Here is a 26423-nt window from a genome sequence, read left to right on the forward strand (position 1 = left end):
ATTCTGTTGATGATGGGTGTGGTGTCCAGGAGGAGGGCATCTCTCGTCTTCTTATCTTGCAATAACCCATTTTTGATGATGCAGATTGAGCAACTCATAGGAAAATGAGTCCTCCTGGATGGGAGGAACCACAGTGTTGATGTTTCAAGGTTAGGAATGCAGTACTTGCTGTGTGCCTTAAAGAATAATAAAATAGAGTATACTGAAAGGTAAAGTCTATAAATGTGGGGAGAAATCAGAGATATCATAAAATGATCTAGTAGTGGCATGTGAAAGATTAAGCTGTTGTGGTGAGTGTGATGCTTGAAGGAGAAAATAATCACTTATTTTTGGTATAACAAGCCCAGAAATAATTCATACATACCTTGAATTACTCCCCTGTTTTAACTAATTTTAAATTTGCCTCTAGATTTCAGATAAATTGATGCTCCCAAAGAAGATGTGCATGATTAGATTCTTGAATGCCCAAGATTATATACCCCTAATAGAAAAGCACCATGAACAGGCTGAGCACTGAACTTAGCCTTTTGTTTATTTCAACTGCTCCAGGATTGCTTCTAATTGGAAGCTAATACTGAGCCAAAAAAGGCACAGTGAAACCCATCAACCTTCACCAAGAGTGACTACAAACACAAAAGACAAAAATAGGTAAATTAGATTTAACTCAAATTTAAACTTTTGTGCCTCAAAAAATACCATCAACAAAGTGAAGCGACAACCCACAAAATGAGAGAAGATTATGTTCAAACATCTCATAAGGGACTTGTATCTCCAATACATAAAAAACACTTACAATTCAATAATAAAAAGACAATCCAATTTAAAAATAGACAAACGATTTGAATAGACATTTCTCCAAATGAGATATACAGTCTTGTACCACATACCAACATTTTAGTCAATGATGAACTGCATATACCATGGTGGTCCCATAAGATTAGTACCATATAGCCTGGACGTGTAGTAGGCTATACTATCTAGGTTTGTGTAAATACTGTAGGGGAGAAAGAAATTTTTCTTTGTCTTTCCAGGCTCTTCTAGTTGCTCTAAGAATTAAATTGACATGGGACAGATTAACAAGAGAAAAGGAAACAAAAGTTTAATAACATGTATACATGCAAGAAATCCAGGAAAACCAAGTAACTCATCAAAATGGCTGAAGCCCTGGTATTAAATACCATCCTCGGCTAAAGACAAAAGAATATGTTGGGGGTGGCATGAGTGGGGGACTTCGAAGGGAAGAAAGGCAATTCACAGCTAGATGAAAAGGAGCAAACGTTGGGAAAACGAGAGTTTGTTTGGCTACACAGAAACAGAAGAACACAGAGGGGAGCCCAACAAACAGGCTTTTCTAGGTTCCCTGTCCACCACCTAGTTCATGTTATGCTAAGGTGATAGCTGGCTTCCTGAGACAGGTTTTTTTATCTGAATTCTTTTAGGCATTTAAGGGGAGGTAACAAGAAAAACTTTCTGAGTCTTTTGTTTCTTAAAAATAATCAGCCTAAAATAATCTTCAGGTTAAAGAGACACATTTGTGCTGGCAAATTTTGTTCCCCTTCAGCACACGTTTCTCAGAATGTATCCCTGTCATTAAGTGACACACGACTGTACAAATAGCCAATAAGCACACGAAAAGATGCTTAACATCGTTAATCATTAGACAAACACAAATCAAAACCACAATGACTTATCACTTCACACTCACTAACATAGCCATAATCAAAACGACAGGTGGTAATAAGAGGTGCTGGTAAGTACGTGGAGAAATAGGAGACCTTGTATGCTGCTGACACACATGCAAAATCATGGAGCCACCTTGCAACAGTGTAGGAGTTTCTCAAAGGTTAAACATTGAGTCACCATATGACCCAAGAGAAATGAAAACATATGTCCACACAAAAACATGTAGACAAATGTTCATGGCAGCTTGTTCAAAATAGCTAAAAAATGAAACAATGCAAATATCCATCACTGATGAATGGATAAAGTGTGGCATATCCACACAATGGAATATTACTCAGCAACAAAAAGGAAGAAAGTAGGATACATGCTACAACATGGATGAATCTTGAAAACATTATACTAAATTAAAGAGGCTAGTCATAAAAGACCACAAATTTTATAATCCCATCTAAAGGAAAGGTCCAGAATAGACAAATCCATAGAGACAGAAAGTAGATTAGTGGTAAGCTAAGGGTTGGATTAAGGGAAATTAGGAAGTGACTGATAATAGGCTGAGAGTATTTTTGGGAAGGGGTGGTGGTGAAAATGTTCTTAAATTGATTATGATAATGATTACACAACTCTATGAATATATGAAAAACTACTGACTTTATACTCTAAATGGGCAAATTGTACAGTATGTGAATTCTTTTTCTTTTGAGGAAGATTAGCCTTGAGCTAACATCTGTTGCCAATCCTCCTCCTTTTGCTGAGAATATTGGCCCTGAGCTAACATCTATGCTCACCTTCCTCTATTTTATGTAGGTCCACACCCAGGATCCAAAGCTTTGAACCCTGGGCCAATGAGGTGGAGCATAAGAACTTTACTGTTAGGCCACTGGACTGGCCTGATAAATTCTTAAGCCACTTGACTGGCCCCATAAATTCTATCTCAATAAATGGGTCACAAAAAAAGTTAGGTTCACTACCAGCCAATCAATAGTGCCCAGAGGCTCAATAGAGCCCAGAGTCAGTGTCTCTAAGCTTTTCTCTATCCACTGAGAGATAAGCATTCTAGATACACCCTATTCCCTTGCAGCAGATAAATGCAGGCTGGAATCATGATACGAACTTGTCCCATGATTTCAGGCAATGCCTTGTGTTACAGGGAAAACATGTTCAAATCTCTTGAAGGACAAGCCAGAGCACTGAGAGCTGTCTTGATTGAATGTGGGAGATCAGTCAAGACTCATTTTTGACTGGTATGGAGAGAAAGAAGTAAGTCATCATCATTCAAGGTTAAAAACAAAATAATTTGCAATTAAAACAGCCCAAATAAAGACTCTCTAAGTGTGTAATGAAGCAGCAGTCACCAGACGTGAATGTAGGAGGAATTCAGCAAGAAGCGGATGGAAGGACAAAAATGCCACCTGAGGGGCTGGCCCCGTGGCCGAGTGGTTAAGTTCGGGCGCTCCGCTGCAGGTGGCCCAGTGTTTCGTTGGTTCGAATCCTGGGTGCGGACATGGCACTCCTCATCAAACCATGCTGAGGCAGTGTCCCACATGCCACAACTAGAAGGACCGACAACGAAGAATATACAATCATGTACCGGGGGGCTTTGGGGAGAAAAAGGAAATAAAATAAAATAAAATAAAATCTTTGAACTGTAAAAAAAAAAAAAAAAAAATGCCACCCGAGATAGGGGATTTTAACCACAGAATAATGTATTAGATGCAGGTGTCTTTGGCTTTGGATTGGGAGAAAACTGCTTAAATAAGATACCGAAAAGTCAAAACTCCATAAAATACAACGAACAATCAGGAAATCCATAGGAAGTATGGAATTAGCTTGCCAGTTTGTCCAAGATTTAGACAAAAGGTTAAGAAGACCTGCAGAGAGGGAGAAAGCAAAGCCAGAGCCAGCCTGAAAACCAAGGCACCTTACCAGCCGCAAAGAAAGAACCCTGAGAGCCTGGCAGTGCAGTGTTCCTGTCACAGCTACAAACCCCAGAGGCAAACCTGAGCAGCCCGCCTCAGATGCCTGCAGCTGTTGATAAGCGAAAAGAGCAGACTGGGTTATTAGTCTGGGTCAAGAAACAGCAACAATTCTGTTATCAGGCAGAAGCATTTCCCTGACCTCAGTCAATAATAATTTCCATAGTTAACTCTGCTTTCAGATGTTTTTCTTCTGTTCGATATTTTGCAGTAACAAAAAATTCTTTACTGCAGCAAAACAAACAGGCAGAATGCTAACTATGCTTCTCAAGTGAAAATATTTCATTTGCTTAAGGTTTACTGCTCTCGATGGGTTTATCCTGCTCGTGTTATAGCAATTTTCACAAGATCTGTAGAAATTCAAACTGGTTTTGTCTGAGTTTATTGATTAATTCAGTTTTTAAAAATAAGATTTGGGGTGAAGTGTTTTATTTGTGATACATTCCACACAATGGGGAAAAAAACCCCTCAGTTTCAATGTTTATCGATGGATTAAATTATTCTTAGAATGGTAGTGTAAACTGAAATATTGTATCATCATCTATTCTTTAAAAGAATTTACAAGATGAGTGACAGGAAAGGAACATAACCTAGAATTCTAAATGAATAAACATGTATATTTGCACCTTTGTTATCTCAAAGTTTATGAATATTTGTGAATCAGAACTTGAGTAGGAAAATGTCTGCCTCTCTTTTTCTCTAATCGCAACAACACAATTTTTCTTGTGTTAGCTAAATGCCACTTTAGATATAAGTGATAGGGATAAGGAAGGAAAGAGAATAAAAGAAAGAAGGAACAATAAATAAATGAAAGCAACTTTTCGTACAGCTTTAAAGACACTCATAAAGAAAGTCTATGGCACTTTTCTGCAATCCTTTCTTTCTGGTCTTTTTTCCTATTTCACCATAAACATGAGAAACTGTATTGCAATGAAATTCAACTCGATTAGATGCTTTCTCACTGCTACCATTCTGTGATCTTACTAATATTGTAAATATGCGGAAAAGCTTCCATATCACTAAAGAAAAATTTCTGATATTTTCTAAACACAATTAAGAGCATTTTAGAGCCTGTGTAAACAGATCACTGATGAATAACTGGGCTGTTTCATTTGTTCCCATAGAATAGATAAGCAGCACATTCATAAACCTCCAAAGAGAGTGACGCTCTAACATTTCAAGGAGTCTACTCAAATTAAACAACTTCAATAAAGAATATTTCAGTTATAAGATGAATAGGGTCTGAGGATCTGATGTAAAACATGGTGACCGCAGTTGATAACACTGGGTTGTACAGATGGAATCTGCTAAGAAAGTAGAACTTAAATGTTCTCACCAAAAACCAAAGATAAACATGTGAGAGGATGGATGTGTCAATTAACTTGATGGTGGAAATCCTTCCGCAATGTATACATATATCAAAACGTCACCATGTACACTTTAAATGTCTTAATTTTTTTGTCAATTATACCTCAATAAAGCTGAAATTTTTTAAAAAAAAAAGAATATTTGTTAACAGTGAATGTGAGATATTTCTGTATTCTTAAAACAACCTGCCTTTTTGTTTGTCAGGATTTGCAGTCAGTATCTGCAATACAGTTTTAAAAAAAGGTTTTTCAGCTTTCTTTGTAAATCAATAACTTGTCATAAGGAATCTCCATACTGGTATTGTTCCATTAGTATCTTGAAACACAAATTTCAAGAGAATAATATTGTGAAAAAAGTTTAATTCTCCTGAGGGAAAGAACTGTTTCTTTATTCAGAAAAACAGAAATAAAAACAAAAACAGAACAAGATATACATTTAAAGTTGAACAGGCCATCCTATCTTTTGTTGAGATCATCTGTCTGCACCAGGATCAGTAATAGTCTAGAAATGGCCACTGACTGTGTATGTGTTCCATTTAGTACTTGTAGAAAATCTTTGTCCAATGTCCAGAGACCAGAAATTACTATCAGAATCTGACTGCCAAAGGATTTACCTTGGTGTTAAGATACCTGTTATTCCTAAATAACATAACCTGAAGGAGAAAGCAGCCCAAATTTAAGGATTGCTGTCTAGCTGCTTAAATTGTTCAAACGTTATTACAGAAAATGTCATTTAAGTTTGCCACTTCAATAGAGTCCCTGGTGTGGAATATCCTTATTCCAATCTCCAAAGAGTCCAATTATCTATTAGGCTTCCATACCTGTAGTTAGTGGTGATAAAGCCAACTCTATCCCTTAAGACTGTTGAATGTCTTTTGGGGCTGCTAACACATAGCTCCCAGGAGAATCACTGGAGTACAAGAAACCTGAATTTTGTCCTCATTCAATGACTTTTAATCTTTGATGAGCTGATTTTGGACAGGGGAAAAAAGAAAATCTAACCAGAACACTTCTAAAGGCATCATAGCAGAAATCTGATTTGAAGGTATAGTTGCCCCCTCTTCATGTCTCCTTCCTGTGAAGTTCATTCAATTAGTGTGACTCTCCTGACCTTTATCTCCTCTTTCACATTCTTTCCTCAGAAAATTGAGTGATTTATTTGATTGGAAAATCTTAGAAAAATGAACCGAGTATTCCTGATTCAACAATTTCAACAAATAAGAAGGCTACTGGAATGCTTTAGGCATGAGATAATCCTTATTATCTCTTTTTATAATTATTCAAAATTGAATAATGATAATTATAATCACTATAATTATTCTCTCTTTTTAATGTAGTTATAATGGTGAAGATTAAAAAAACATTTGAGAGAAATCAGATAGGCATAATAAACGAAAAACTCATTCAGAATTATGACTACAGTAGGAAAAATAGTTAACCATTCATTTATTCAAGAAATATTTATTGATGGTCAATTGTATGCCAAGTTTTGTTCACAACATTGGGAATACAGCTCTACTGCTATAATGGGGCTTGACTTACAATAGTAGGGGACAGTAAAGAAAAGGAACCTACGTGTTATAAAATGTTAGGTAGTGATAAATACTATCAGTAAGTATAAAATAGCAAAGAGGTAAATTACAGGGTTAAGGCATTAGAGCAAAGACCAAATTGGTAGCAAAGATGGAGCCATATAGGCTTGTATGTGTGTGGATGGGAGGCAACCCACATAGAAGGAATGTTAGAAAAAGGTGCCTTTCCTGTGTAAGAATAGCCTGGAGGCCCATGCAGCCACAGCATAGCAGGAGGAAGGTGATAGGAGCTATGTATGTTATCGAGGTGGCTGGGGTAACAGTAAAATGGAGTTGTGCAGACCCGAATCACGATTTCTTAAATCACTTATGCCTTTTATGTTTTGTAATGTGTTGTTGAGCATTGATCAATTCAGAGTAACTTATTCTAAATTAAAGTGTTTTTTTTAAATTCTCTGAAGTGTAGTCTTTTATACAATATTCTTCTGGCTACTTAATTTATTTTAAAGTATTAGAATTAACATGTGAGAAATACTGTGTGGAGAAAATTCTTTATTAGGATAACCTGTGAAATGATCATGTTGGCACTAAACAGTATATTTTAAAGAATTTGGTAAAAGGTCTCTTAGCCAACTGTCTCTTAGCCACCTGGGATTACCTAACGTCTATTTCTTAGACTGTCTTTTAGCCAACTGGGATTATTTGTTTATTTATTTATTTATTTTTGCTTGAGGAAGATTAGTCCTGAGCTAACATCTGTGCCAATCTTCCACCACTTTTTTTATGTGTGAGTCATTACCACAGCATGGCTGACAAGTAGTATAGGTCCACGCCTGGGATCCAAACCTGCGAACCAGGCCTGCCGAAGCAGAGCGTGCCAAACTTAACCACTACACCACAGGGCCCAGTTGGGATCAACTAACGTCTTCCATTCTCTCTTTGAACAACCCTCATATGGGAGCACACACATCTCTTTGAGATCATGATTTCAGTTGCAACGTTATTCACAATAACCAAGCCATGGAAACAACCTAAGTGTCTGTCAATGGATAAATGTATAAGAAAAATGTAATAAATACATACAATGTAATATTATTCAAACTTGAGAAAGAAGGAAATCTTGCCAAATGTGACAACATGAATGAACCTGGAAGACATTATGCTAAGTGAAATAAGCCAGCCACGGAAGGACAAATACTGCATGATCCCATTTATATCAAGTATCTAAAATAGTCAAACTCATAGAAACAGAGAGGAGAATGGTGTTTTCCAGGGGCTGGAGGAAAGGGTCAATGGGGAGCTGCCGCTGAGTGGGTATAAAGTTACAGTTATGCAAAATGAATAAGTTCTAGAGATCCGCTGTACAACTTTGTGCCTATACTGTATTGTGCACTTAGAAATTTAAGAGGTAGATCTCATCATGTTTTCTTATTACAAAAAAAAATAATAAAATGAAAAAAGAAGAAAATGCTCATAAATGCGCCTGGCACAATAGACACTTTTGGCTAGTAGTCTACTGTCTATGGCTATCTGCATACTTTTGCTTTCAGCAATTGAGTTCTTTACTTACCAAGAGTCAGTTGTGTATTCTCACTCCTGTTTAATGTCAGTTGTACTTTTTATTGTAATTATTTAATTTAATTTTTACAGTCAGTTTATTCCAGAGAAAGGACTTTGATTTCATGTCAAATTGTAACTGAACAAATGTACATTTATAAGTTTAGAGCTTAAACAAAATATTTAAAGTATCCATTATGTTATTTTAATTTCCCACTTATTTAACCTTTTAAATTAAATTATTGTTTACTAGTCCCAAATAAGTGGGCTTCTGCTACATAGTGTCACTGCTTGTCATTTTCCCCTGATTATTTCCCATTAAAGATTCCTTCCTCTGGGTCTTTAGAACTCTGTTTATTTCCAGTGTCCCATTCAATCCGTACAATTTCTGATAGTATGAAGATCTTAAGTAGTACCAGCTCACACCTTAGGACTGACAAGCCTTCCACAACTGACTTCCAGCTGGAGAGGTAGACCTTGCTAAGATGGGCCAGGATGCAGATACCTGGAATGGGAACGGAAAAGACAAATATTATAATATCACTATTTTGTCTATATCTTCACGTTTAAGAAGCAAAATATTTATGTGTAAGAAAAATAAATAAGGTTTTGTATTGGAATGTTAAGAGGGATGTTTTATTTTATACTTTAGGTAAGTGTATGTCAGGTTTTAAAAAAATGAAAAGGAAAAAAAACGAGCTGGAGGACAAAGAAGCAATTGAGCCAAGAAGAGTCAGGTCCAATTAAACTGTATAACCTACAGCTAACTTTGTGTGCCAGTTCATCACTTGAGGGGGCCAAGTTCACTCAGATGTTCCTTTCTGCTCAGGCTAAAGGCATCAGCAAAAAGCAATTCCAGTGAAGTTATAGTTCAAAAATATTTGAGCAGCTGAAGATCGTTTGTTGGCCAGAAAAATTATTTCCTATTGGTTTCCTGAAATAGGAATTTCTAAATTAAAAATATGCACCTCAGGCTTAAACATTATAGTCTTTAAAGTTTTAAAATAAAACTTTTCTGAAGTCTAATTTACATGTTCAACTTTGTCATATCTTCTGCCCTGAGAAATTAATCGTAGGATCCTCTACATGTCATCTTATTCAAGTATTATCATTTAGGATATTAATTTTTAAAGGTCTTATTCTTGGCGCTACACTAAGCATATAAAAAAATACTTTTTGGAAGTGCAACATTTGAAAAGTATCAGATTGTTTCTAAAAGTGTACCAAATTATGCAAGTAGCAACATGATATGTCATCAAGGAAACAGAAAGAAAATTCAAATAAATTATAAAGGTAATGAAGTTATATTGTCAAAATACATATTAACAACAATCGCAGTATTTAATGGGAACAAGGTTTTCATTTAGAAGCATTATAGATTTATTAAGAATAAAATCCTACTTAGTATTGGTGGACACATAATCAGAAAAAAAGTTTCAGGGGAGGAACATCGGTTTTAAAGATCTGTGTGAATTCTGCTGTGTTGTTAGGAAAATAGAAAATGTTGAAGTAGAATTCTATGACCCTGAGTTTGCACAAGGGTCAGTATTTTAAAGCATTCATGATCTGGTACAATGTATCCTTTGTTAGCATGAAACTATAAGGAGGAGAAGCAACAGCAAAATCTCTGATTAAAAAAAACTGCAGGGGCCAGCCCGGTGGCGTAGCAGTTAAGTTTGCGTGCTCTGCTTTGGCAGCCCGGGGTTTGCAGGTTCAGCTCTGGGGTGCAGACTTAGCACTGCTCCTCAAACCATATTGTGGCAGCAGCCCACATAAAACAAAGGAAGACTGACACAGATGTTGGCTCTGGGACAATCTTCCTCAAGCAAAAGGAGGAAGTTTGGCAACAGATGTTAGCTCAGGGCCAATCTTCCTCACACACACACACACACACAATACACACTTCTTGAGATCCTAAACTTTTGGGAGGGATGGAATACTTGGGATTTATGCTTATATATATGTGACTATTACAATTTCAGCTCACCTATGGAGCCTGTAAGAGACCTATATTTTTAAAACAGAACGTAAACATCCTTCAATGATACCAAACCTGAAGTGAGTTCCCTCACTCGTTGCGCAGCAAGCCAATCTCTGACACCAGTTGTGGTGGAAGAAAGTAGGAATTTTATTTTTGCACAGCGCTGAGCAAGGAGAGATGGCGGCTAACGCTGAAATCCCAAACTCCCCGAAAAGCTAAAAGGAAGGGTTTTTATTTGGGGTTTTAGGTAGGGGAGGGGGAGCATATGGCCTTGCTGGTAGGAGCTTTCCCACCAGCCTGTCTTTGGCCTTGAGACGCTTGCAGAGAGGAGGGAGCCCGTAACCTTGCTGGTCTGCAGTTTTCCCACCAGCCTGTATCTCTTTGCAGGGACGAGATAATCTAGGAGCTTGTCCTTGACGGTGTCTGTCTCCATGGAGGATAGTGGATTCTGGAGCTAGGAAGCCAGAGAGCAAGCAGGGAATGAGTGTTTTGGTTTTAACCCCATATATGCTGGGTTTAATGTGGGGAAACTGATGTTATGGTCGGTATCAATAAGAAGGAGGAGAGTATAAAATATATAAACAATAAAGAAAGCGAAGAAAATAGCAGAGATCTGTCTCACAGAAGCTGTGATATCCAGAGCTCAGACTTTGATTGTGGAAGTGCCCAGAAAACAAAGCTTAGAGTTTTAGAAAGCAGCCTTAGCTGAAGGCGAAACCATGACTCAATTCAAATATCTAGATAACATACATCTCCTTTATCTCTGGTTCTAGGTCCACAAAGTAAATAATCTTGGGTGTAATTTGCAATTGCAATTCTCCCACCAAAATATCACTATCCTGAAAAAAAGTTTGTTGAATATCTACAATGTGGGTTTCTTAATTTCCTCCTTGAAATATCTGATGTTCAGGGCAGAATCAGATAACTGTAGAGTATTCGCAGTTCACTTGAAAATTACATTCACAGTAAAATAAAGCATTTTGTACAGCATTTAACTCAATAGTAGCTAAATTTAATTTCCCATTTGGAATCAATTTGCACCTAATAAATATAGAATTGTAATATATCTATATATATGTAAACATAATATATAAAAAATAGTATTGTTTACAAACTTATGGTGTCTGTGTTATGTATGCATCAATGTGAGTGTATTTGTTACTTTTTAACCTGATATAAATAGGTCTTTGCATTTTTGGTATTAGTGTCTACCAGTATCTGTATATAGAGAGAACACATGCAGAAGGGATATATGAAATTATTATACACACAGCCATATATCTAGGTAAAACATTTGGTTATAATTCCATCCATACTCTCATTTCTAGTTAGTTCTGTATTTCCTCTTTCTTGACCCTATATACAACTGCCTCTTCTTCCCTCTTTAAATTTGTTCTCTAACACTCCCATTCACTTTCTTCAAGAAAGATATCCTCAAATCTTCATATTCCACAGTAAATTTAGAAAAAGATGAAGAAAGAGGAGAAGAAGATTTATCGATCAAGTGTCTTCATGCGGGAAATTATTCAATGATCCTCCCTGGATCTCTCACATTTCTACATGTCTTCCAACTAGATGCACAAACTGCCCTTTGTCTTGTACTGTTTTCAAAAATATCTGTGCAGTGAATAACACTGGTAGGTAGAGACGATGCCTCCTTTTGGAGCAAAGGGCAGGCATGCTTACCGTCTAGTAAAATGAAGATAATATCTTCCTCCAGAGCAAAATCAGGCAAACTTGCTGCCCAATATAAAACATTTTGGTGCCCTAAACTCACCATTTGTTTCCTGTAATTCACCACGCAACATTGGCAAGTGTCATCTGGGTCTCCTCACATAGTCCAATGGGAATTCAACCTTAGGAAACAGCACAGAAGTCGCAATAACTCTAACTACTGTCATTGCGGTGAATATTACACAGTCCTTTATGTCTATCCCAGAAGTCTTGTGTTTTCTACTAGCATGCATGAAACTTGGCATCCAAGAAACTTGAAAGTTTACAAGTAGGGTAAAATCTGAGATGTCATAGTTCTTGATTATTCCCCATCACTTGCAGTTCATTGCCTTAACTAGGGTCATAAATTCTTGCACGATGTAGTCACTACTTGCTTATCCAGCGTGATCCTTTGTTCTCGGTACCCTCCCCCAATTTGCTTTGTCATAATTATACCCTTATACATCTATATTCCTGCTATTCTGACTGACTTTCATTTTGTCTCTTCTTATGTACTATTCTTTTTCCTTATACACCCTGCCTTGTATTTCACTTATATACAAATGAGAATGTCATATGATAAATTCATCTTTTAGACACTTCCAAATGCTGATTAGATTTTTCAACATATTGGCCATTTAGCACGCTCTTTGGTCAGTAAACACTTTTGAACACCTTCTCTACATTTTAGAAAATTTTAAATTATGAACACATAATTTTGCAATACTGAGACCCACAATTCGTTTCTTCCAGTCTCTCTTATAACTCGCCAATCAAATATACCCAAATTTTGATTTTCAAGACAATCTAGAAATTCACCAAATAAAACATTTTAAAATAAATAATTTTCTGTTCAATTTTTATATAATTATTTCTGTTGTTTTCCATAAAGGACAGTGACTGAAAAACAAGTTAGTACCAAAAGTGCTTCAGGTAAAAGGGTTTCACAAGGGCTGGCTTGGTGGCATAGTGGTTAAGTGTGCACACTCCACTTGGCGCCAAGTGTTCATGGGTTTGGATCCCGGGAGTGGATTTACATACCACTCATCATGCAATGGTGTGTCAGTGTCCTACACAAAAATTAGAGGAACATTGACACAGATGTTAGCTCAGGGACAACCTTCCTCAAGCTAAAAGAGGAAGATTGGCAACACGTGTTAGCTCAGGGCCAATCTTCCTGACCACAAAATAAAAAGACTTCCATAGAGAAAAGAAATGGAGAATTGGTTATTGGGCTTGCTTTGGTGTAAGGACAGTAAAAACTATACTTTTATTACAGAAGGACACATTATGGAGCCATCTCATGCAGAGTCAAGCAGCTAAATTATCACACATGTCATTTAGAAAGATGTGCAAAATGAAAGGAAGATTTTGGCAACTAGATAATAACTGATAAGGAATATTATCAAGGACATGAAGAATTCAAAAGCTAAAGAGTTGTCCTGGTTGTTTCTAAGTGTCCAGAGAAGTTAAATTAAGAGAACGGAAAGATAAGCCCTGAATTCTCAGCTCGAAACAAAGTCAAAGGAATAGAGACTCTCTCTACCCTGAAAGAATGTTACCTCTTTCGGACACAGTGTTCATGTGGCCAAAATTCACACTAAGAATTTGCTTCTTTAGGCTGCCAAATTAGATCAGTTTAATTCCCAGCTTCACTGCATTTACAACATGAAAATTAAATCATTTGTCAGTGAAGATGAGACCTGCACGTTGTAAAGGGGTCATAAGAGAAGATTCATGGGACTTAAATCCAGAAGCCCACTGATCATATTTTGCCAGCCAAAGCAGTGCTGCGCGTTGATCGTTTTAACTATTTGCTGAAGCCATTTCTGCATGGCTTTAGAATGCTGAACTCATCACACCTGAGGCAGCTAACTGGCAAGGAGAATCCAAATATCTTCATTTTGTCTCCCCCTAATGTCTCATTTTCTCTAGACCTATAATAACAGCAAGACTAGAACTTATCCTTGGGGACAAATTGGAAAGTCAAACCCAGGGAAAGACGGCTTATTCACAAAAAGAAGAATTGGAAGACTTCCTTATCTGTATGTGTGTGTGTGTATGCTAAAAAACAGAACACAAACTGTATGCATGAAATTTATGATTTCCCAATAAGCTTAATCAGAAGGAAAACATAACTTTAGATCAGACTACATATTGATTTTAGTGCTACAGCTGACAGCTTACGTTGATGGATAAAACTGCACACTTCTCTGAAGGGTTGGTTGTCCTTGGGCAACACAAGTGATCCTGTTCAAAGTCTCCTAAGGGTTACAATCCTTCACCCTTGAGGTCTCAGTCAACAACATACTGTGGATTGGGTAGAAATTTCTGGCCCCTTGCTTCAAGTTACAAGTTCAAAGGCTTGCCATATTGGTGAACATTTTAGCATTCCAATATTCTTGGGCACACTAGAACATGTCCTCCAAGATAAACTATGAGTTATTAAACTCCTTACCACTAAAAAGTAAGCACAAAAATATCAGCTCCTGTAGTTTGGAGGCAGTATGTTCTGCACTTAGAAATACTCTCCTATCCTTTTATCAAGTGAGATGAATGTTGGTAGCTTTTGAGTAGGGTCCAATGCAAGCTGAATGATACTTTGGCCATATGATCCATCAGATACCGTCGTAATAGGAGGTAGCCATGATATAAAAACTTTTCATATAGTGTCTCCACAAGCCACAAAAGAATATTTTTCAGGCAGTTATAGGATTCTGTTGTCATTTGCAACAGAAAACTATATACCATTCAAAGGCAGCTCTTGTTATGTTAATGAGCCTTGGTAAAGACTGCACATCTGGCCATGGGTTGCAAGTGAAGTTTCCATTTTCCTATCCTGCTTACCTCATCCCAATATCAATTTTTCATAAAAGCAATCCTTTAATAAATTAAATATTCCAAAGTCCCCATCTCAGAATCTGCTTCTAGGGCATCTGACCTAAATCAAGTATACTTATCAGAGATTGTTATTACAATCCACTAGTTCAGTATCCAGACAGATGGTCTAATTGTTTGCTTGATTGATTAATTGAAATTTCTACTTAACTGTGGCCTCCTATAAAAAAGTTGAAAGACAGAAATTACTTGCTGAGAGGAGAAGAAAGAATCTAAAGACTTAGGGAAATAGTAAAGTTAGCAAATCCCTCAATATATTTCTTAAACAGGTCCAGGAGATACTCCTTTAACCTTAAGATTGATAAGTTCATTGATGAGAGGAACGACAGCATCTTTAAAATGTGCCACTGTGGTTGTTTTCTCTAAGTAAAATATGCTGCAGTTGAAACAAGATATCTTATTTCACTAAGGATAAGAGCCTTTTGAGCTGTTGAGGCTTGGTGACAGCAGTTAATCTTCAAAGGTAAGGTGAGAATGGTGTCCATGTTTGAGTTGACCTCTGCTAGGATCCTTGGTGGTGGATAATAGATCATTAGGTTCCTAACCTATAAATGTGTGAGGAACCCACACAACAAGACTTGATCTGCTCAAGAAGGAAAACAACTCTGACCCAGATTTGAGTTGCCTTGAGAATGACAATGATCTTTCTTTTATTTTCCTGACCCAACTCATCTCAGACTCAGTCACTTGAAGAAAGAATGGACTGGGAATCTTGGAGGAAATATCCTCCAACAACATTAAAACATAAGAGTATTTTCTTAATAGATGATACGCTTTCAGGATCTTTCTAAGGGAAACAATTCACTGGACAAAGAAAATATCCAGATACTATGGAGATTACTGTACAAAAACCATGAGCTGAAGCTAATCCCCTGGGAAACAAAACACCATAGTACTTGAATGATTAGGATGGGAATTTAGGGAGTTCAAGTGAGAAATGGAGTTTTGACCTGAGTATGCAACAATTAAGTCCATTGGAAAAGCTAAAACTCATGTCAAAATTATTTTCCCATTTTGTAAGTGTGTGGTTGGAATAAATATAGCATTCATCTGGTAGAAATCTCACATTTACTCCTTGAATAGAGGAGACAGGGAAAATGAGTAAGACTCTAAATGTTTTCTAAGAAATTATTACCAATCTTATTCACTCTATAACATTTGTCTCTGCTTATATAACCCAGAGCTAATTGTTGGAAGAGGTCATCAAGACAACTTGACCACCTGTTGTTGGACCCAGGCAATCAAAGATTTTTACCTCTTCCTCTGTCCTTGGAATGTAGATTCTGCCCACTGTTTCCACCATGGGAGCCATTCCAACCATGTAACCTTGAGATAGTAATGTGGTGTTGAGACCATTTGGGTGGTATATGTGACTGAACCTACTTAGGATCTCTACATCAAGTTTTAATTTTCTGGTGGATGAGTGGGAGCATCTATTTATCTTTTGGCCACCCAAGACGAGCCTCATAAGTAGGTTCCCTTGCTTATTAAAACTGCCACCCAACAATCTGGAGTGATCTGCCTCTTTCTTCGGTCTCTCCTTACCCTTAGTGTAGGAGAGTAAGTTTCCAGATTTCACCTGGGAAGCTCCTGAGGTCTCAAACCAAAAATTGGTGAGCCAGCCAGCAGATGGAAGAAATGGATCTTGACAAAGAGGCATGCTTGGGAGAAATCCTGAGTTGCCGTCAACCTCTAAGTGAGGAGGGGTGGCCCTTATGTTAGACTCTTATGCACTGCTACATGAGTACAGGATACCCCAGAAACAACAGGTGGGCTAATGCATTTGTTTGAAGGAACTGTGCTTAGCACACTGAAGTAAAGAAGGGAAACAAATGGCTGCTGCAGTAGGCTGGGCTCTCCTGTGGGCAGTTCAGATGGCCACTAATGCCCAACTAGAGGCTGAAGCTTGAATTAGAGAGTTGGAAGAAGAGCTGACGTCAGAGAAGGACGTGCAGTTGTCTGCTACTTTGTTAGCTTCGGGGCTGGCAGACTAGGTGGGAGAGGAGGATAAGTTAGAGACCTCAGCATGCTGTTTTGCAAAATTAGGAGGGCACAAGCTGCTGTGGATGAAGGTCTGACCACATGTGACAAAGCCTTATTGGGATGCTAAGAGGTGGAATCCCTGAGAAAGTGAGGAGAGTAATGAGGAGGATGTTGTGATGATTGACAGTGAAATGAACAAAACGCCCAATGCCATCCTACCCCTAATGTAAAGGAAAACAAAAGCATAGCAACAGCAACCCCAGACAGTGGGGCAGCTCCCAATTCAGGAGATAGTCATGATGAGAGAATATACTCCCACTGAGTTTATTGATATCACTGCCAATTTCCAGCAAAAGGTCAGGGAAAGTATCTAGGCAGGGTTAGAATAGCCATGGGATGTGAGGGGCAAACCAACGTTATGCTGGCCAGCCTGTGGAGAACCTTAAAAACTGAACAACAGTTCTCTTGTCCCATTTGCCCCTACCATTGCTCCAGCAGAGGTCTCAGGGATACAGTACTATTCATACAGAGGTGACTTCCACGCCCTAGGTACAGCATGCAGGACAAGACTGCCTCCTGGTGAAGAACATTGGAGGTGATGAGAGCCTGCCATTGAGCTCACTATTTGCTGGTCCCCAAGAAATAAACTGCTTGATACTGGAGCTGAATGTACTCTAATACATAGTAATCCTCCGAAGTTTCTGCTCCCTCTGTGCCATTGATGATTATGAGGGCTAAAAGTTATAGTCAGGAAAGTACCTTTGACACTGCACATTGGGCATTCTGTCCCACAAATATATGAGGGTTTTGTCTCTTCAATACCAGAGGAAATACTGGGATTGATATCCTTCAAAGTCAAACTCTGAAAACCTCTGTCAATGAATTCTGCCTCCAGATTATTGTAATCAAACCAGTGCTGAGGGGAAATGCCAAGCGGTGACCAGTAAATCTACCACCTCCACCAAGATTAGTAACTGCCAAAACATATAAATAGCCTGGGGGGCATAAAAACATAGGAGAAACTGTCAAAGAGACGCACTGAGTGGGTATTGCACACCTAGCCTAAAGTGCTTTCAACAGCCTGAGATGCCAGGTAAAAAAGACAAATGGCTCATAGCAGATGACTGTGGACTACCAAGAACTGAACAAGGTCATGCCCTCCATCCGTGCAGCTGTGGTCAACATTGCCACCATCTTAGATATGCTGGCAACAGTCCTAGAACTGTACTATGCTGTACAGGATTTAGCAAATGCTTTTTTCAGTATACCCGTGGCCACTGAGTCACAAGATCAATTTGACTTCATGTGGGACAGGGAACAATGGACCTTTTAAGTGCTTCCCCAGGGCTACCTGCACATCCCCACCATAAGTCATGGGACGGAAGCCAGAGATCTCTTCCTGTTCTCCTTTCCTACATCAGTAAAATGGGCCCATTACATTGATGATATAATGTTAACACGTGAAGTCTTGTCTCTGCTGTAGGACACTTCAGACTTTAAAGGAACATCTGTGAGGGAGAGGATGGGCAGTGAACCCACAGAAAATTCAAGGCCCAAGCACCGCCATAAAGTCTTTGGGAGAGGTATGATCAGATAAGACACAAGTTGTCTCCGAAGCTGTGATTGATAAGATGCAAGCCTATCCAATCCCTAAGACTGTGGAAGCTTTTGTAGTGATTTTAGGGTTTTGGAGGACTTTTATTACCCACCTGGCACAGTGCCTGCATCCCTTATACCACCTGGTAAATAAAGGGCACATGTGGGACTGGCGATGAGAGCAAAAAGCTGCCTTTGAGAAGGTAAAATACTAGTGAGGCAGATTAAAGCTCTGTGCATCTTCCAAGAAGGACTACCATTTGGGTTAAAAGTATCTGTGACTCTAGAAGTCAGGAGTTAGACTCTGTGGCAGAGACAACAAAAGGAGAGAGAACCCCCAGGATTTTGGTTCCAGCTCTGGAACGGGGCAGAAACCTGAAATACTCCTAAAGAGCAACTGTTCCTAGCAGTGTGCACAGCGCCCCTCCAGGTAGAGCCTCTCGTGAAGTAACAGCGTATCATGGTGAGAACTTCCCCTCTTATCAAGGGGTGAGTTGAGAATATGTTCCATTGACCCACCTCTGTCATGGCTCAAGCTCCCACTTTGAGTAAGCGGCATGTCTATCTGCAGGAAAGGAGCACCCATCCACCAGCCCTTGTCTCTAGAAACGTGGGTGCTACTAGGTCCTGTCAAATATGCAGATCCTCCAAACGCCTATTCTTGTGGTGACCCCTGCAGCCTGTGAAGAAGGAGTGGGGGAAATTCCCGCTGATGCCTAGTGTATAGACAGGTCTAGCTGGGGCAACCGGTCCGCACTGACTGCAGTTGGTATTCATCCCTACGCTGATATCACCTGCATGGAAACAGAAATGAACCACAGGAGCCAGTGGGCTGAACTCAGAGTGATTTGGCTGGTAATTACTCATAAACCAAGATATTCACCCTTTGCAGTGACAGTTGGCTGGTCTAAAGGGATTAACCTTATGGTTTGCACAATGGGAAGCCTAATGGTGGATGATTATGAATACACCCTGGAAGAGTCAGGATATGTGGAAAGACATTTGGATTCACCTGCAAGAGCCTGAGCCTCACTATTTTCTCTGTCCTGGCTCATAAGGTGCTAACACCCACTGGCAATCAGGAAGCTGATGTCCTAGCTCAAAGTACATAGAAAGAGTGGCCACTGTAGTGCTCAGGGATGGGATGGCTCATTGCCAAGGAGGATGTATTGCCCTTGAAATGCAGAGACTTGGTTAATGCAATAACAGCGTGTCCTGTGTGTTCTAAACAATGCCCAAGGCAACTACTAATGGAGTCTGAAGCAATCCATCGGACTTTCCAATCAGTGAGGGATTGGCAAATTGATTATATTTGTCCTCTCCCTCTGAGAAAGGTTTCTACATATGCCTTGGTTTGTGTAGACATTGCTTTTGGCCTAACCCAAACTTTCCCTGCTGCTGAGCAAACCAGGCTGCCATTGCTGTGGGTTTACAGACCCAAGCATCAGTAGATCATGTACCAAGTGCCATGTATGGATACCCTCCTCAAATAGACAGTCATTGGGAGTCAGAATTCAAAGATGCAAAGACTTTGAATGCAAGACTGTGCAAAAGAACATGAGATTGAAAGGAGGTTCTAGTTCCCATATAACCCACAAGAATCAGGGTCGCTAGAAATGAAGGACGGAATACCAAAGCAACGGACTGAATTACTAACAGGTAAAATCACTTTGGCTGGGTGGATAAAGTACTGTCCCAGGCTTTACCACATTTGAATGATCAACCAGGAGGGCCTGCTTCCCCACATGCCAGACCCAGCAGGAGACCCCTGCTGAGACACCCAATACCCAATTCCATAAAGATATTGAATTCACAAGAGACAACCACTGCCCTGACTCACCATGGATCAATGTGCTATGCTGCTGAGAACACCAAGCTCCATCAGGCCTGGGAAAGGCATTATCATCTGGAATTTGCAATGGTAAGTCTCACTGGGGTGGGTGAATTACTTTGCACCCTGGATGTGGGGGAACGATTCAATCTCCACTGGGATCCCATTGTCCTGCTGCAAGCTGGACCTGTTGAAATGCACTATACCTGGAATAGAATATGCACTATTAAAAGAGAGAAGTTGGGAAGTCTGATCTGGCACATTCCACTCCTAGTCCATTTCCTCCTGCCTGACACTGCTGGGTCCCCTGGACAACATGTATGGTAGGCACAACCAGGTCAAGTTCCTAAAGCTGCCAACCTCCCTCTCCTCCACGCCAGGTGGGCACCTTCTCTTTTCCACTGGTATGATCACTTGGCAGCCATCTTTGTTCGCTCTTTTGGCCTGGAGGACATTATAGCAAATATAGAAGCCCTAACTGAATTGACCTAACAAGCCTTGAATGATAGCCAGCAAAGCCTGTCTTTACTGAACACTGAAATATTCTAATGAGAAAAGTCGTTATCCAAAATAGGATGGTCTTGGACAGTATTACTGCCTTGCAAGGAGGCACCTATGCCATTATCCAAACAAAATGTTGTGTGTTCATTCTGATGAGTCTGCTAAGGTATCATCTTTATTAAATCACATGAGGACACAAGTGAGTGCCTGAGGGACCTGACCCCCAGTCTAGAGGACTTAATAAATCAGTGGTTCAGATCATGGTGCTCTTGGTGGAAAAAGTTGTTACTTATTTTGGGAATCATCCCCTTAACCTGTGTTTTCTCTTGCACGTGCCTATATTGTTACTGTTGCATCTGTCTCCAATGCAGCCAGGCAGCCACCAAACAAGCCACCTCTATGCTGACCAAACCTCTTGTTGACCACTCAAGGCACACCACAGAAGAGGGGGCCGTGTACAAGTGTAAGAGCCAGTCACAAGGGGCAAGGGGTTGGAGGGGATCATACCTACCAATCTTATTCACTCTATAACATGTGCCTCTGCTTATATAACTCAGAGAAAAGTACTGAAGAAGATCATCCAGGGGACGTGAGTGCAGGTTGACCTGGGAAATCAGAAGCTCCTCAATCCCTGTCCTTGGAATGTACACTTTGCCCACGGTTCCCACAGTGAGAGTTGTTTTCAAGTGTGCATCCTTGAGAGAGCAGTGTGTTGTTGAGACCATTTGGATGGCGTATTTGACTGAACCCCATTATGACCTCTATATAAACTTTTAAGACTCTCAGGGAGGGGTGCAGAGATCTACTCATCTTGTGGCTGCCCACGAAAAGCCTTGTATGTAAGTTCTTTTGCTTATTAACATGGCACCTACCAATCTGGAGTGGTTGGCCTCTTTCTTTGCTCCTCTTTGTCCTTCGTATATGGGAGCCAGTTTCAGATTCCACAAGGGAAGCTCTCAAGTTTGCAAACCAGCAATAACGCACACCCAGAATTTACAGAAGCAGTTTATATGTACTCTTAAAATTTCTGTAGTCATTTGGCTCTTCGATTTATTGGCACTTGATATCAACTGTTCTCATTTGCTTTTTGGCATTGGAATATTTCACTTAAACAAGTTAAAAAATCATAGAGGAGGACCCTACTATTTTAAAGCAAAGTCCTACCATCTACTGAAAGTAGTTATTCTATTTTTGAGAAACTGCTTTTGTCTTGCTACTAAGCCATAGAAAGGACTGAATGATCAACAAAGGATACCAGGTAACCATTTGAACTGAGTTGCCCATAATGAACCTGTTGTTATCTTATCCATCAGGCTGTAAAATGGTGCATTATTAGCAGCACTTCATTATCAAGTTGAAGTGATATATGTGGGGCAAAGCTAGTTACTTGAAGGCAAAGTTAAGTTATATGAACATATAGCGCACACTTTTTATGTACTTACTCCTGCCAGGACGTCCCCACTCCCAAAGCTTGCACCTTTAGCTTCTTGGGGATTTCTCTATCATCATTTTACTGAGAAGGAACATTTTTTGAATTGGTTACAAGTAAAAGATGGTTCTGCATTATTTGATGACATAGTTGGAAGTGAATTTTTGGACATAATAATGACACTAGAAGTAATTACACTTGGAGAGGTAAAGACAGTGAGGGAAGATAATACCATTTTTTATTGAATAAAACTTACATGCCCTCTTTGTCTGGAAGAAAAGATAATCTGAGGTAAAGATTTATGGGAGTTCATGGGGCAAGGTAAATGGTTTTGTCAATACTTAGGAATTTTTAACAAAAGCTATTATGGTATTAGTTAAAAGGAAATTTTTAGAAAAAATGGCATAGTAAATCAAATTTGAAAACAGGTGTGACTGAGTGTGAATGTCTGTCCAAAGCTTTCTATTGCACTTGAGACTTTCAAAAATGAGATCAATAAGACAATCCACCCTGTGACAGTCAGTCAGTCTCTTTCTCCATCCTTGATGCTTTTGAAATGGATGTGCAGACAGAATGACCTTGCTGTCATGTGCTCATCAATGCAATTTTTCTTGCAGCAATAACGATCTAGCTACCAGTTCTGTTGAGTGCTCAATATTGCCAACAGCCAAAACAAAACATGCTACTAACATATACCAATAGCTAATGGAGGCCACTTGATTCTGTTGGATTTTGTCCTTCATGGAAGGTAAAACAGATACTCATTGTACTGTATTGTAATTTGATTTTGTCTTCTCTGCCTACTATACATTTGTCCACAGTCATTCATCTATCAAAATGTCATATTCACTACAAATTCTATGTATAACTTTTATTATTTCTAAAATATTTATTTTGTGATGGATAATTATGGAAAAGGATAATTTCCTTGGGATTTGCAGAACTTAGTATATAATCTATCATCCACAAGAAACTGGGTTTATGAAATCAGAAAAAATTTCCAAAAGCCTTGTAAATTTGAGGTCATGTCTTACATGATATGGCACACATTCTGAACCAGGAAGTAATATGTGTCACTGTTTCTGTGATAGCCAGAATATATAGATGGTTCCTCAAAATATTATAGCTAATGAAAGAGCAATCTTTTTAAATTCACATTTGCTCCCTATAGTCTCTACTTAATTGGAAATCTTAGGTTTCCTCAAAAGAAATAATTCCACCAAAAGAACAGCAAAATATTTAATTGAATAAGAAGGTCAGACTGACATTTGGACATCTCATGCTGCTGAAAAGATAAACGTATATCTGTCTGTCTATCTATCTATCTATCTATCTATCTATCTATCTATCTATCTATCCATCTAACACCTATGTATCTCTATCTACCTCTCTTAGTCTGTTCAGCCTGCTATAACAAAATACTAGAGACTGGGTGGCTTATAAACAACAGAAATGTATTTCTCACAGTTGTGGAGGCTGGGGAAGTCCAAGAACAAGGCACTAGCATGTTTATATTTTGGTGAAGACCCTCTTCCTGGTTCATAGCTGGTACCTTCTCACTGTATCCTCACTGGGTGGAAGAGACTAGAAAGCTTTGTGAGGTCTCTTTTATAAGGGCATTAATCCCATTCATGAGGGTTCTACCCTCATGACCTAATTACCTATCAAAGGTTCCACTTCCTATACCGTTACATTGGGAATTAGGATTTCAACATATGAATTTTCAGGGACACAAACATTCAGACCATAGCACAATCTATACATGTAGATATAGATATCAAGATGATTGCAATACACGTGGGCTCTGTGGTGTGTAAGTGAAAGCTAGGACCTCTTAGACGCTTTGTGTACTCTCATATCCACTAAGAGGTAAAAGCTACAGAGGTTGTATTGCAACACCATGGAGATAGGTAAAATCATACAAAAGTAGAAATGTGTATTACACTATGAGATAAGGATGCTGAGATGCTTATTGAGGGCATCATTTTTCTGCCTCGATAATGTATATATTTATGCATTTAAACTGATTTACTTAGCTTCTCCATTTTCTTGTATCTTTTTTGGATACGATATAAGTATGTTTTCATTTTCTAGTGATTAGTTAGCTTGGTGAATTAAGAGTGTTCTATCTTTGCTGTTCTTATGGCTTCATTGTCACTGCTGCTGTCTTATGTCAGTTCAGGTGAGTTATGTTGGGAAGCTAAGGGGTAGACAGTATTGGATAACAGTCAATGTAAGTGGCTGACTAGCAATTATATACATTTTTCTTCTGTCTTGGCAAAGTTTAACTTATGAAATCCTATGACTCTCACAAGTAGAAACCAGAATATTTAAGATTTAATATTAAATATCTAATATTTAGCTGTATCTCAGGCACATAATGTCAAATACTTAGGTACTTCTTCATAAGGACTTCTATTCAGGATCTAGCGTCATGTAGAAACAAGTCTCTCACTGATTTTATTCCAATGTACATGGCAGCAGTGGCGTCATGTTCAGTGCCACTGTGAACGATACAAGCTGTGGTGTCAATGTTCAGAAGAAACAGTGAAGAATCTTCCCTGTAACAGTCCTGTGATGCAATTTAGGCAACATTCCTGGCTGTGTGGCTGCCAAACTTGATTCTTTTAGATTTCCTTGAAAATTTGAAAGTGATTTCATGCCATTTAATAAATCTCTTTCTTAATGAAACTAGCTCTTGTGTGTTTGTTATTGTCAGTTCAGAAATCAATATAGCATCACTTTTTTTACGCCCCATCAAATACATTGCACCACTCATAAGATCTCCTTATTGTATTGTAATTTCCTGCCTCTATCTCTGTCTCTCCAGCTAGAATATAAATTTAACAAGGGCAGGGATCAAATCTAACCTCTTTTTAAAAAATTTTAATCTTATCCTCTGATACAGAGACGGACACAAATTAGGCTCAGAAAAATATTTATTAAGTGAATTAGATTAATTACAAAGTCACAAAATATTTATAAAATATTTATTTTTCTAAAGTATTTTGATAGAATTGTAATTTATAGTTATATATTTCTAATTTATAATAATTATAATTTTTATTTATAACACATTATAATGACAAATGTGTTTTCTAATGGATAATTACCTTATTCAATATATAAGAAATTAAATAGAAACATTTCTGATAGAATGCAATGTAAATGTTTCTGTAATTGTTGCTTTCAACAGAATTTGCTCTAAAAAGAAGAGGCTTTATGGAGGAAATTTGGTTTGAGGAAGATCACTAAAGTATAAATACAAATTTGTAACCAGAGCACTAAGAAAAACAAAAAAATCCTAACAAAATTAATAGAAAAAATTTTAAAGCATGTTAATTTCCTAATAAATAAACTCCATAATACATAACGGACTTTACCTTTAAAGAACCAGTGAAAGTACTTGAGATTTCTGAATTATGGGCAAGAAAAGCACAAAATTTGCAAAGATTGTGTAGATTCATGCAATAGACACTTCTTTTTTTTTTTTGAGAAAGATCAGCCCTGAGCAAACATCAGTCGCCAAACCTCCTCTTTTGGCTGAGGAAGACTGGCCCTGAGCTCACATCCGTGCCCATCTTCCTCTGCTTTCTGTGTGGGACGCCTACCACAGTATGGCTTGCCAAACTGTACCATGTCCACACCCCGTTCCAGAACAGGCAAACCCTGGGCCGCCAAAGCGGAACGTGTGCACTTAACGGCTGCACCACCGGGCCGGCCCCAATAGGCACTTCTAAGACAAAGCTCAAGGCCAATGTAGGCACAATAGAAGGCATACGGGAGAACAGGTATATAGAAGGACTGTCTTCTGCTGCTGCTGGTTGCATTTACTCGTTTAATGTACTCTATATCCACCTGATGTTACTTAACGGTGCAAAACGTTAATGAATTGTGAAAAAGTAACATATGAATCCATGCGAATTTTGCATTATACTGACATCTCTATATTTACCATGCACATTCAAGTACCTTAATATAATTTTCAACTACCCTTCAATACTATAAAATAGTGTGTAAATTATATAACAAATGAAATGAGTATCTTAAAAGTCTTTGTTTTTTTAACAACTGTTGCCAGTCTTCTTTTTTTTTTCTGCTTTTTTCCCTCCCCAAATCCCCCCAGTACATAGTTGTATACTTTCAGTTGTGGGTCCTTCTAGCTGTGGCATGTGGGATGCCGCCTCAACATGGCCTGATGAGCGGTGCCATGTCCGCTCCGAGGATCCGAACCCTGGGCTGCTGAAGTGGAGCACGCAAACTTAACCACTCAGCCACCGGGCTGACCCCCTTAAAAGTCTTAAAATATCTTAAAAATGATGGATAGAATTTTATATTATTAAATTGACTTTCACTTATCGAGTGCCTACTATGTTCCA

Source organism: Equus quagga, chromosome 9 (genome assembly GCF_021613505.1).
Source record: "Equus quagga isolate Etosha38 chromosome 9, UCLA_HA_Equagga_1.0, whole genome shotgun sequence".
In the NCBI taxonomy this organism is placed as follows: domain Eukaryota; kingdom Metazoa; phylum Chordata; class Mammalia; order Perissodactyla; family Equidae; genus Equus; species Equus quagga.